Below are 13,706 nucleotides of genomic sequence, written 5' to 3'. Positions count from 1 at the left end.
GTTGAGTTGTTCCAAAATCTGTCAAAGAGGCGTTATCGAGAGTTGGTAGATCGGAAATTATGATCATGTTTACTTAAAGAAGTGCCGATTTTTTGTTTTTAATTTCACAACTCAGTTGACTCTGAAAATCATTCACATTCCATAATATAGAAGTTACGAAAATTATCGCTGACTTCCCACAGCGGAATAAGTTGAGCAACTGTGTTACCTTAATTCTATACAATAATGCACTTATCTTAGTTTCATCGTAGATTGCAAGTTTTCATTTCGGAGTTAAAAATAAACACAACTGCAGAAAAATGAAAGGCTGAGGAATGATGCATTGCGCTTTCACGTGCAAAAATAAAATACTGAGATAGTTTCTTTCTTCGCGACAACAGATTCTAAAAACACCAGTTTGAGATATAATCTTCAAAGTGTTTCACTGCTACTAAGTAATTGAAAAGACATCTGTATAATATTTGTCACTGTGACATTTTAAATCATGGTTTCCTGAAGGGATAATTATTATTTCTCATGAATTCTTCTAATTTAGAAAAATATCAGATTCTCAGATCTCTTAACGTTACTTCTTCATAACACATTTCTGAACATTGAAAAAATAACAATCTGTTATAATTATTATGCGAATAATTGGAGTAATGAATTCTGATGGTCATTTTAAAATTCATTGGGTAAGTTATTTTAATTACTTTAATTTCAAACTTTATTATAAATTTCTAATGTAGGAAAAAATAAGTGAATTTCTAGCAGAATTAGCAATTCGTTTAGGATTGAAACATCCGGCAGTGGAAGAAGATACTAACTACATCAAGATTCCTTTTCGAAATTCACTAGTTAGTTTTTTGTGTTTTTGCTAACCTGTTAACTTTTAAGCTTGCGCAGTTCTGATACAGTCATTTCCTTAGGTTGCTGTCGAACTGAGCTACAAGAAGTTAATTTGTGAGTACTACGGGTCACGTAGAACAGGATAAGTTACCCTAAAGTATGTTTGATTTAATACCAGGTTATAAAATAGCATTAAAATAACTCAATAGTCAAGTAGGAATCGTCTAAAGTTTTAAATTAATTCTACTTTTAAATTTCTGTTATTATGGTAAATAGCTATGTGAACATTTCAGATGACATATTCCAGAGTTTTCTTGCATATTTAAGTACGTAAGACACAAGCTATTATTTAAACTTATATGACTGAAGTAGCTGTTGCACATGTAGCAATAACTTGCTAAAATACAAAGAAAGATTCAAGTCAGCGGGTTCACTTCTTTCAGGCTCCTAGTCGTAAGTCCTAGGAGTAATACATGTCTAGTAAATACATGTCTTCATTACAGCTATCATTGCAAAAAATGGCAGAAAGGAGAAAAGACCTGCACATGATCTCATGATGTGTTTGAAAAAGTCGTCTCGTGTGAAAGTAGTCTCATTTGAAGTTACCAAGTGAATATAATTGTCATGTGAAACAAATTTTGTCAGTCTGGAGTAGAAAGTCCGAGTAATCTTGACGAAAGTTGATAGCAATAAATTCATTAAAGTTGTCAATACTGACATTTCTAGCCTTTTTTTTAAGAAATAAACGCTTCTTTTGGTCAAATATATAAATTCTAACATCAGTAAATAACTGTTGAAATACATTTTTCTCCAAAATTTAAAGGGCAAAGTTTACGCTGTTTACACATTTTAAATGCTTTTAACTTCTTTAAAAATTAGAATATTTGAACGCGGTTTTTTGCATATGATGTAGTTACGTATGTGGAATATTACCAGAGTAAAAAAACAAATTCGATATATTGGTTGCGTTTTAGCTATTTTAAAGTCCACCGTCCCCTTAAACTAAACATACATTTAGGAAACGATACTTTTAAAAACTAAATAATGGTAAATGAGATGATACGCGAGAATAGATCTGAGAACCAACCATCTGAGGATAAATCTATAAAAGTGAAGAGGCAGCATTCATGACCCATCTTCTACACGCTTTTCTGAACATCCGGGCTGTGTAAAATCAGGACAACACATGAAGTGTGAATTAAGCTTTTAGCTTCAAGCCAGAAATCAAGAGTTCAATACATGAATGGCCAAAACAAAGAAGAATAAATTGGATGAACTTTGGTTGTTTATCCTTATTATGTTATTATGGCTTAGATGGATATTTCTGTTATTGGAGTAACTAAACCTCATTTTTAGCTGGAGATAACATTTATAAATCCCTGTTAGTGGATGTTGAATCATTCTTTTGCTATATTACGATATTATTTCCTGTGGTAGTATCTGAAACGAAACTAAACGAGCTATGTGAACATTTCAGAAGTTTTTTCCTTTTAACTTCTTCACTCATGTGAATTCTGTAAACAGGAAACTCATCCTGATATAGACCATCCTGTAGTAGCAGAGAGAGGCGAGGCAGACAGAGAAACTCATCCTGTAGTGTGAATTCTGTAAACAGCAAACTATATAAAAGTAAGGTTTTTCCTTTTTAACTTCTTCACTCATGTGAATTCTGTAAACAACAAACTCATATCTTTTTTAAAAAACCTCGAATTAATATAAACGATAGAAAATTTCACTGTAAGAATTCGTTAAAAAATTGATCAAGAGTTTATAACGTTGCGCGCCTCTAACTTGCACGCAACCAAGAGGTGACTGTGAAAGCTTGTAAAAACCACAGAGTCTTATAAAGGGTTTAAGTCCCTTTTTATTCAACGTAATAAATTACAATGGCGTCCTCTTGACGCTTACAGACTGTGCCCACTAGGCAGTCAAATAAAAATAATAACCTGAAAAAGAAAGTAAAGACAAGATTCTAACTAGGAGGCTCTCTAAAATAACTAACTCACCGCGTTTTACAAATACCGCAGCTAATTCAGCAGACTTGAAGCTCACTGGAACAATTGCAACTACTTCCCGCCAAGCACATAGGCCGCAACGCGGGGTTCTTCAATTCTCGATAACCACCTCCGCGCTTGCTAAGTAAGAATAACTCTCTCACCGAACTCGTTTCCTTCTATTTAAATCATACTACTTCCGCTGATAATTTGAATGCTTGCGCGTTCTACTCAAATTTACATATTCTGGCATTGGCAGTTCCAGGGGAAAGTAAGGCTTGACAGGAAAGATAGTTTAAACTTAAAATAAATGTTAGTTAAAATAAATATAAACCCTACATTTGCCGCTGCCAGAATTTGGAAAACTTGGAAGCAGGTCCTACAAACGACCTGTTGTAAGTTTATCTAATTCTGAACTAACTGGCGAAAGCCTCGTTTACACAAAAAAAATCTTATGTAACAATTATATATTAAAATTCTGTTATTCGTTACAAAGCTTTCTTCTTACAGCCACTTTTCCTTTACTTCATCAATCAATCTTGGTCTTTCCTTCCAGCATCTGGAAGGAATAAGTATCAGTATCTTTCTACATACATTATAATTTACACTTTCTTGACACAATAAATTTTTGTTTTTAAACGATTCGTTTTTCTTAGTTATTGCTCACTTCACATTCATTCAATTTTTCAAGCATTAATTTAACTTTACCCTGGCTCTCCACCGTGTGTGGTGTCAAACGGGAATATTCGTGTTTTAGTCTTACAACACTTCCCCTAACCACCATGATTTGTTAGAATTCAACAACCAAATAGACACACCTTACTCGACATTCTACAACTCAATGAGCTACTTTAATAGTCTTAAAAATTCAAATGTAGGTGGAGAACCCTACAAAACACATTCATTCTAACTTCCCCCTCATTCATCTTTAAACATGCAGGCTTTCGCTCTAAAGCATGACTTTATCTACAATTTACTACTTAAATTTTGACTTCATTGCTTTTAAGCATTCACTTTTAGCATCTACAATTTTATGCTTCTAGACTAAATTCTACTTTTACATAACCTTCAAGTATTTACATACATTTACAAATTTTTAATACATATGCTTTTTACAATTTACCATAAAATGAATAAGAGAAAATAAATTTTTACTTTACTCATTCTTCGCCAAGCTGGCGGCACTGAAACTAAAATTCTTATTAGTACAAGAATACGAAGTTATTTTTATCTCCTGCCAAATTTTGGCTTTAACATAACAGACTTAGTCTTTCGACCAACAGAAAATGCTTGTTTTTAGCTTTTACACTTAAAGAAAATAATACTTTTGCCTTAGCTAAATAAAGTAAAACAAAACTAAGTCTCAACCGAGACATATTGACTTTCGTCAAAACATAGAACTTCGTACTTATGCATAACATTTCGGAACAAAAGAGAAAAATATTTATAGAAGGTTTTAACTTATCTTTGAGTTTTCGATGCTTGAAATTCCGTCATCCGTTTTTGGCAAAATTGATCCCAAGTTAGAGGTGTCATGGATGTCAATCTTCTCCTTATTGATCTCCGAGTGTCGTCCCCGTTGCTCTTTCTTTTGCGTCCTCTACATGCTGGCCTCTTGACGGAGTAATCGTCTGGTTGTTGGCCTTTGCGTTTCTGCCTGGGACGGCTGGTCTTGACGTCCTCCGGTCTGGAGTCCTTGAATTTCTTCTGTTCCTCGTACTTCTGTGCCTCCTGTTGGCGTTTCAGTTTCCGGAACGGCGGCCTTGCTGGCACCTGACTCTGTGGCCGTGTGCGCGTTCTCCTTGATGTGTAATTTCTCCTGCCATCTTTTGTAGGTGGTGTTTTCGTCTTTACCACGGTTTCTTTACCCGGTTCATCTGTATTTTTGTTTTTCTTAAACGCCGGAGTTTGAAAATCATTTTTTCTTTTTGATACCGACGTCCGGGTTGTAGAAGTGCTAGGTCTCTCTTCAGTTCTCCGTTTCTTGGGTGGTGGAATAGTTGTTGCAGTCTCTGGCCCTTCTATTTCGTTTAGACTTGAGTCCTGCAAGAAACTTTTAAGGATTTCAAAATCATTTGGATTATAGCATTTTTTCACCTGGTCGGGACTTGCTTTACAGATTTCCCCTCTCTCGTTTTTAAGATATAAGACTACTCCTTTGATTTCCTGAATTACATAGGGGCCTTCAAACTTTGGAGCTAGCTTTGCCATAAAATTGTCTGGGGCACTTGATAAAGAAAATTTCCGTTTCAATACTTTATCCCCAACTTTAAAATCTGCTTCACGGCGTTTTCTATCGTAATACACTTTTTGCTTATTTCTTGCCGTATCCGAGTTTTTAAGCGCCTGATCAATCAGTTTTTGCACATCTTTCTGTTTAAACTCTTGCTCTCTTTGTTGCACAAAGAATAATTTATCTAAAGGCGTAATTAACTTTCGGCCTAAAAATAATTCTGCTGGGGTTTTTCCCGTAGTATCGTGATTTGCCGTTCTTAAAGCATAAGCTAATTCATTTATGTAGCCATCCCAGCGCTTGTGATGTGTACTAACGTAACTGCGAATTATTTTTACAATGTTTTTATTAACTGTTTCTGCTATGTTAGCCTGTGGTCTATACGGAACCATTTTGATATGGCGTATATCAAGTCCATTGCATATGTTTTCAAATATTTGACTAATGAATTGTTTTCCGTTATCGCTAATGACTTTTATCGGTGCACCGTATTTTAAAATGTATCTGTGTAAGAATGCATCTGCGACTGTTTTGGCTGACGCGCGTTTAAGTGGAACAATTTCTATCCATTTTGAAAAATGATCTACTATTACTAAAAGAAAACGATTTTTATTTAACTCGCTCTGGGGGAAGGGACCAAGGAGATCTATGCCTAAAATTTCATTCGGAAATGTAGCGCGAATGCTATTTAAGTACCCGGCCGGGCTGTAATTAATATCATTTATTAACTGACATTGATTGCAGGACCTGACATACGCCGTTACTATTTTGTATAATTGCGGGAAATATACCGCCTCGCGTACCCTTTTTATAGTCTTTCTGACCCCGAGGTGGCCCGTGGTTTTTTTTTCGTGCATTTCCTTCAAAATGCTTAATCGAAGCGAGGCTGGGATGACTGGCTTATACTCAAGATTTTCGTTTGTTGTTTTAGTATAGAATAATAAATTATCTATTATTTCATAGTTTTTTGCTCTATTTCTTATCGCATCGATATCTGTGTGCTCAAAGCTTTCGGGGTCTTTCAAATAAGCATAGATATTTCCAAGTTCAGGATCAGCTTTCAGTTCAGTAATAACCGTATCTCTAGAATCTAAAATTTTTGAAGTCAACACAGCGCATTTAAGTTCATTACCTTCATCGTCCAGTTTTATACGAGAAAGTGCGTCAGCTACATTGTTTTCCTTACCCGGTTTATATTTTATTGTGATATTATATTCTTGGAGTTTTAAAGCCCATCTTATTAACCTGGGCGTTAGGTTTTTTCCCGAGTAAAGTCTACCAACAGCCGCATGATCCGAAAAGACTGTTACTGGCGATTTGCCGAAATAAACTCGAAATTTGTGTACAGCCATTAATACGGCTAATGTTTCTCTTTCTGTAGCTGTATAATTCCTTTGTGTTTGATTCAATGTTTTACTAAAAAATGCCAGCGGATGGTTATTTTGCATAAGAACCGCACCCACCGCATAGTCTGATGCATCTGCCGCAATTTCCAGGTTTTCATCCCCCTCAGGGAATTTTAAAACAGGGGCATTAATAAGCGCTTCTTTTAATCTTTCAAAAGCTGTGTTAGTTTCAGCTGTCCACGTAAATTTACTCTTTTTTCTTTTGATTACTAAGAGTGGTTCAACAATATTAGCGAAATCTTTTATGAAAGATCGATAGTAAGAACATAGTCCAAGGAAAGACGAAAGTTTCTTGGCGGTGTTGGGCGGTGGGAAATTCTTAATAGCTTTTATTTTTGAATCTTGCGTTTCTATACCCTTTTGCGAAATTTTATAACCGAGATATTTAAGTTCTTTAGTTGCGAACTTGCATTTTGAGGCGTTAATTGTAAGACCGGCCTCTTTTAATAATTTAAAAACTTGTTCGAGGTCATTAACGTGTTGTTCCAACGTACTACTCGTTATAATTATATCATCTAGATAAATTAAAGTTGATTTTCCTAGGACAGGCTTTAGAACAATGTCCATAGCTCTCTGGAATGTTGATGGGGCCCCACACAACCCAAAAGGCATGCGTAAAAATGCATAAGTCCCCGATTTTCTTATAAACGCGGTTTTATGTATATCTTCGGGTCTCATAGCTATTTGATAGTAGCCAGACGTTAAGTCCAAAGTAGACATATATCTCGTCGATTTGATCTGTCTAATGATCTCGTCTATAACCGGCAAAGGGTAAACTGGAAATTTAGTTATGCTATTTAGTTTTCTATAATCGATAGCAAACCTCCAAGCCCTTTTATCCGAAGGAGGAAACTCGTTCTTTTTCCTACATAGTACGACTGGACTCGCGTACTCACTATTTATGGGCGTTATTATTTTATTCTTTAACATCTCCTGAATATGTTCTTCGATGATTAAGTCTTTTTGTTTATCATAGCGATACGGTTTAGTTCTACAAGGTTTTTCGGCATTTAATTGAATCTTGTGAGTCACGATCTGACAGTTTCCCGGTTTTTCTGAAAACAAATGAGAAAAATTACTCACCACTTGCTGTATTGCTTTACTTTCCTGGTCATTCAAATGGCTAAGGTCCAATTCAGGTGTCTCCACCGGTTCCACCACCCTCTGGTCCATCTCCAGCACCACGGAACTATCCTGAAAATCCAATTTGGCCCTCGCGGCCCTTAAAAAGTCCATACCTAAAATAAGAGAGTGTTGGAGGTCTTTCACCACAAAAATTAATACTTTGAGATTTTCCTCTTTTACCTGTACGTTTAATGATACTTTCCCGATGCAGTGACATGTTTTTCCTTGCGCCGCTATAATTTCCGTATTTCTGGTTTTAAAGAGTCGTATCCTATAAAAATTCTTTTTGAAGAACTTTTCACTCATGAAATTTCCTTCTGCTCCTGTATCGATGAGGGCTTCTACTGGTACATCGCCAACCAGGATTTGTATAATTGGTAGCTGTGAGTTTTTTACGATGACTGTATTTAGATGTCTATTTGAGGGTTTTTCTAAAACTTCCGGGGTCTGGACCCTCCCTTTCACAGGCCCCTCTAGTCGTTTAAAGCTTTCCTTTCAATCTGTGTCTTCTGGGTACGCGGATGCTTATTTTCAAATTTTCTTTTTGGGCCTTGACCTTCGAGTTTCGATGCGTTAGCTTGATAGTTCTTTCCCCCATACGAGCGATTTCCATTTCTGGTTTCCTCCTTCCTTCTGGTACTTTGAGAATATGTTTCCCCTCTCGCTCTTTCCGCTATTCTGCGATTTTGAAATTTCACCGCCAATTCGAAAAGTTCCTGCAATATGGTTGGGTTTCTAATTTCAAAGTAGTCTTGGACAGCGGGTAACAATCTTGGTAATATTATTTCAATTATCTCCGCATCGGGTTTTTTCCCATACAACATATCCGTTAGCTTGATTTTTCGTAAAATAAAGTCCGTCAATTGTGCTGTATCCCGTTGATAGAAACTATATAGCTCGGCTTCCAGCCGTGCGCGATCTTTCACTATGGGGAAGGCTTTTACTAACGATTTTTTGAAATTTTCAAAAGTATACGTCGGGCTTCCAAATTCACCTAGAAGAAATTTGCCTATATTTTTCCACCATAGCGCGGCCTGTCCTCTTAGTGCTGATGTGGCGATAGCAACTTTTTGTCTTTCAGGCACAGGATAGAGCTGAAAGTGGTTTTCTATACCTTCTAAAAATACGGACACCGAATTTTTTCCGTCGAAATAGACGTTTGGCTTGATTGATGCTCTCAAAGTCTGGACCAGGTATCCAAATCCTTCTAACTGCGTTGTCATTTCTTGGTGTTGTCCAGCGGCTTCCATCCAGTTTTCGGCCATTTCAGTTCGATAAGTGTTCGGGCGCCAATATAACGTTGCGCGCCTCTAACTTGCACGCAACCAAGAGGTGACTGTGAAAGCTTGTAAAAACCACAGAGTCTTATAAAGGGTTTCAGTCCCTTTTTATTCAACGTAATAAATTACAATGGCGTCCTCTTGACGCTTACAGACTGTGCATACTAGGCAGTCAAATAAAAATAATAACCTGAAAAAGAAAGTAAAGACAAGATTCTAACTAGGAGGCTCTCTAAAATAACTAACTCACCGCGTTTTACAAATACCGCAGCTAATTCAGCAGACTTGAAGCTCACTGGAACAATTGCAACTACTTCCCGCCAAGCACATAGGCCGCAACGCGGGGTTCTTCAATTCTCGATAACTACCTCCGCGCTTGCTGAGTAAGAATAACTCTCTCACCGAACTCGTTTCCTTCTATTTAAATCATACTACTTCCGCTGATAATTTGAATGCTTGCGCGTTCTACTCAAATTTACATATTCTGGCATTGGCAGTTCCAGGGGAAAGTAAGGCTTGACAGGAAAGATAGTTTAAACTTAAAATAAATGTTAGTTAAAATAAATATAAACCCTACAAGTTGATAAAAATGCCCAAAGAAATTACTTAACGTGATTTAGAATAATGTTCAAAGCAAATGTAGATTAATCTACTATGCCTATATTTAGTTTTATTCAGAAACATATCTAAACATGTTTGTGAAATAGAAAGTTATGAAGCATCAAATGGGAATTTTTTTTTTTACTGTATAAATTTTGCTTTCACAAATTTTACATTTTCTTGATAGAATAACTATTAGAATAATATTTTTTAATAGATTTCACCTATCCAACAAAACACGCTGAACCTAGTTGTTACTGCGATAATTTGTTATAACGTCTTGCATTACTTTCATTCATTCAGCTTTATAAGCATTTTATTCATTCAGCTTTTTTTCAAGTCTTGCATTACTTTCAAAGGGACTACATTATGAGGAATTTGAAGGCTAAGTCAGTACAGCAAATTCATTGCTTAAATCAGAATTTCTCCGCAGGGAGTCATATTGTCCCCTAAGCTGGGTGTGAAAGTTTTCTGTAGGTGATGGGAATGAAACAGACCATTAGGGAGGCGCAGACGTTATCGTAGTTTAAACGCATTATTAATTTCACATTAACTGCATTAACTCTCGAAAACAATATCTTTAATTGACATAGTGTTAAGTGCAATTGTTTCAGCAACATTACATTACAAGTTATTAAGGCGCGTTCAAAATTCAAAGAATTGTATTTTGCTAAAAACAAAAAAATTGTGATTATTTTTCTGTCGTGAAAATAAAGTAAGTTTTTTCCTCATGTGAATTCTGTAAACAGCAAACTCATCTCTTTTTTTTAAAAACCTCGAATTAATATAAGGAAATAAATGATGATCCAGAAGGGGCCATTTATAACACTTGTGCTCAAAAAATAAACAATAAACGCTAAAAGAAAAAGTTCGATAGTGAAAAGAGGATTTAAAACATACAATTTACAGATGAGATAGAGGTTGCACCGCTAAATTCAATAGGCAACCAAAATTGGCATAAAACGCAATCCTATAGCCACACCACAACGACTTAAAAAGAGGCATGCCGGATCCATGCGTCAGTTCACAAGCAGCGATAGTACCTTGTATCAAAACCGAAGACACTATTTGCACGATGAAATGCGTTAGAGGGCTGTTGGGATGTTGTAAGCTGATGCAAGAGAATCCACTATTGCTAGAGAGCTGATTGTGCATTGTAGTGTCATCAATAGACTGTGGAATCGTTACCAAAGGGATCAAAACCCATGTAGAAGACGTGTGTCTGGACGCTGGAGGATTATCATAACGACAGATGATCCCATCATGTTGCTATGTACCAAACACCGTAAATCAATAACAGGACGAGAGATGGCATCCCCTCTCTCTGCTACTACAGGATGGTCTATATCCCGCCAAACTGTGTCACGTCGACTTGAAGGTGAACTGTAGGCCAGACTACGTGTGGTTTGTGTTCCTTTGTCCCCATCGCATGTCAGTGCGCGGTTGTATTGGGCTCGTGAACATAGCAGTTGGACAGCAGAACAATGGGGCACATATTCTTTACGGATGAGTCTCGGTTTAACATTCAGAGCGATTCTCAAATGGCAGGATATGGCGAGATCCAGGGACAAGCTATGGGGGCCAACATTGTCGAAAGAGACCATTATAGAGGAGGAGGCTTACTTATGTGGGCTGGGATAGCAACGATCAGCCGTACCAACCTCTATGTGATTCTTGGTTATTTCGTCACAGCCGTTTTATATCCCGATAAAATTTTGCACTCTCTTGTGCGTCCTTTTATCCTTGCAGTAGGCACCGACGTGATATTTATGGATGATAAAGCCCGCCCGCATATAGCTCTATCTGGAGAGTGAAGCGTTTCCACATCTGACTTTGCCTGCCAGATCTCCGGACATGAATTCCATAGAGCACGTGTAAGACATGCTGGGACGACGGATAGCAGATCACAGTGTGCCGTCAGGCACCCTCTATGAGCTCCGACGTGTATTACAACAGGCATGGACACTATTGTCCAAGCAAGCGAGGAACGACAATTTATTGTTTGCTGTGTGGTCTAGTAATGCTGCACCAACCTCTTGGATCAACTTCACGCTTATCCATTAAAGAGTTTTGCCTTTGCTGCTTATTTTTTTAGTGTAGATAAGTGTTAGGACGTAAAAGGGAGATCTGACTAAACCTACCAAAATCTGGGTAGTTTACTCGTTATTTACCTTAGGAAAGAATACGGTAAGTTACTGAGTGATTAAAATCGCTGAGTACTGGAGTTCGATCCGGCTTCAAATTTCACCGAACAGCCTGACCATATGGATTTTTTTTTCCCCAATGGCAGATTATAAACAATTACAAACGTAACCCATTCCATTAATCTATATAAGGCCAGATATGGTGGTCTCTTTATTATGGAGGCACCTAATAGGTGGGCCACCATCGCCTTTCCTATGAAAGGACGGACAGTTACAACCATGCCTTCTCCGGGATTCGAACCCAGGGCCTTCGGTATTGCAGTCGGCTTCCCTGACCACTATACCGACTGGAGGGCGACCGTAAGGATTTTTCATAGTAATATCATGCGTAACTCTGATACGAATCAGTTTTCCTTATAAGTCCTCTCTTGAATTTAGTTAGGTACCTTTGTGTGAAAGAAGGTTTGGGATTCCAGCTATTGCTTAGTTAGCAGAATTTCGCAACAAAAACCTTCGAGAAATAAATTATAAATAAAAAAGAATTTCTTGTTGTTGGTGAAGTGCTGCAAAACGATACTAGTTTGATAAATGACGGAACTTTCCAAAATAAATAGCTGAATAGAGTCAGTATGGTTGAATGCAGATATATTTCACAGATTTCTTGTCTAAATTCTAAAAAACAAAATTTTAAAATGCAATTATGTTTAAAAAAGTTGTCATTTGCACTTAAGGTTTACAAACTAAAGTAAATTTCAATCATATCTCACATTTCGGGAATATACTGTTGTGGTCTGTCCTTTTAAAAACTGAGTCACTTTTTAAGTCACAGGCATTTTTTCCCCTTCTTTTTACTGCGTTATTGACCATTAATGTGAAACATAAAAGGCAACAGTTGTGAAAACTATATTTATATTTATAAATACCTTATTGAAAAAATATAAAATGATTACAGCCTAGTTCGACTTACGAAACTTTAAAAAAAATAATAATAATAAAAAAATTTAACATTTATTTATAAATTTAATATTTATTTATAAATATCTTATTGAACAAATGTAAAATGATTACAGCCTAGTTCGACTTACGAAACTTTAAAAAAAATTAATACCACAGGAGGCAATAATTGCTGCTACACGGTCTAAGTTTCAGAGAAAAGGATATCCGATTAAATTTGGAAGTAGGCCAGCTCATGCCGTTTCCACCCATTATTATTATTATTTAAGTATTTCGCCCTAAGGCAATACACGGAAGGGATGGATGCCTTCGTGGAGAACTTTTTAAGGGAAACTGGCTCGTATAACACGTTACACATGGCAAAAACCACGAAAACGACCATGCAGCCAGCCTGTTCGCGGGATTCGAACCTCGGACCGAATTAATTAGTTTAAGGTGAAAAAATGCGATCACACTTTTAATAAAAAGAATATATGCGAAACCGTGTCTACTTTGTACCAATTAAAAATGCTGTTTGTTTCTTTTGGCTAATACTTTTTTCAGCTTAGTTTCATATAATGTGTTTGATTGGTTGGTATAATATTGAAGAAATAATTTTCTTGGAAGATATTTGCATGTAATTAAACATTTGCTTCTAGTGAATTTCTCTATGTTCTCACCGAATTTATTTCAAGAGCATTTTGCGGTTTTCTCTGGCCATTAACCAGTTTCTCAATACGCTGAAATTCGTGAAAAAATAGTCTGACTAATCTCATATTTCACATTACAGGTTTTTTCCCCCTTTGCAACATTATACCTTCACTGCCCTTTAGTTTTTATCAAGATGCGAGACAATAAATCAGGCATTTTAATGAGGTATAGTTATGTTCATTATAATTCACACATTGAAGATACTGGGAATCACTAAACTGTAATGCAGTATCAAGTAAAAAGTTTCCTCATAGAAAGATACAAAGAGATACTGAAGGTTAACAAAAAATCACGTAAAAATACTAAACGCCAAAGTTCAAATTTCTGCGGTTATTTCACACGGTGGAAAGCTTAAAATCGAGGCCTTGTCGTATCATATCACATAAATAAAAAACCTGCAATTTGTTAAGCGTATAATTAAATAAGAAATACCATCTTTCTGCATCGATAGT

The 13,706-nt window shown here is 36.4% G+C and overlaps 1 long non-coding RNA gene across 1 annotated transcript in view; it reads left to right on the top strand.

Annotated features, from left to right (window-relative positions):
• The first annotated feature begins 377 nt into the window (after positions 1–377).
• The window catches only part of LOC118185155 (uncharacterized), an 88,350-nt gene continuing 75,021 nt past the window's right edge, over positions 378–13,706 (top strand). The window contains exon 1 of the long non-coding RNA XR_004757551.2: positions 378–674. This is a non-coding gene — a long non-coding RNA (uncharacterized LOC118185155). The remainder of the gene's footprint in view (positions 675–13,706) is intronic.

The sequence above is a fragment of the Stegodyphus dumicola genome, chromosome X2, assembly GCF_044657685.1.
Source record: "Stegodyphus dumicola isolate Sdum_Otavi_A_Nest chromosome X2, ASM4465768v1".
Classification (NCBI taxonomy): Eukaryota; Metazoa; Arthropoda; class Arachnida; order Araneae; family Eresidae; genus Stegodyphus; species Stegodyphus dumicola.
The sequence above is the reverse complement of the archived record's forward strand: the minus strand, read 5'-3'. Positions and strand labels throughout refer to the sequence as shown.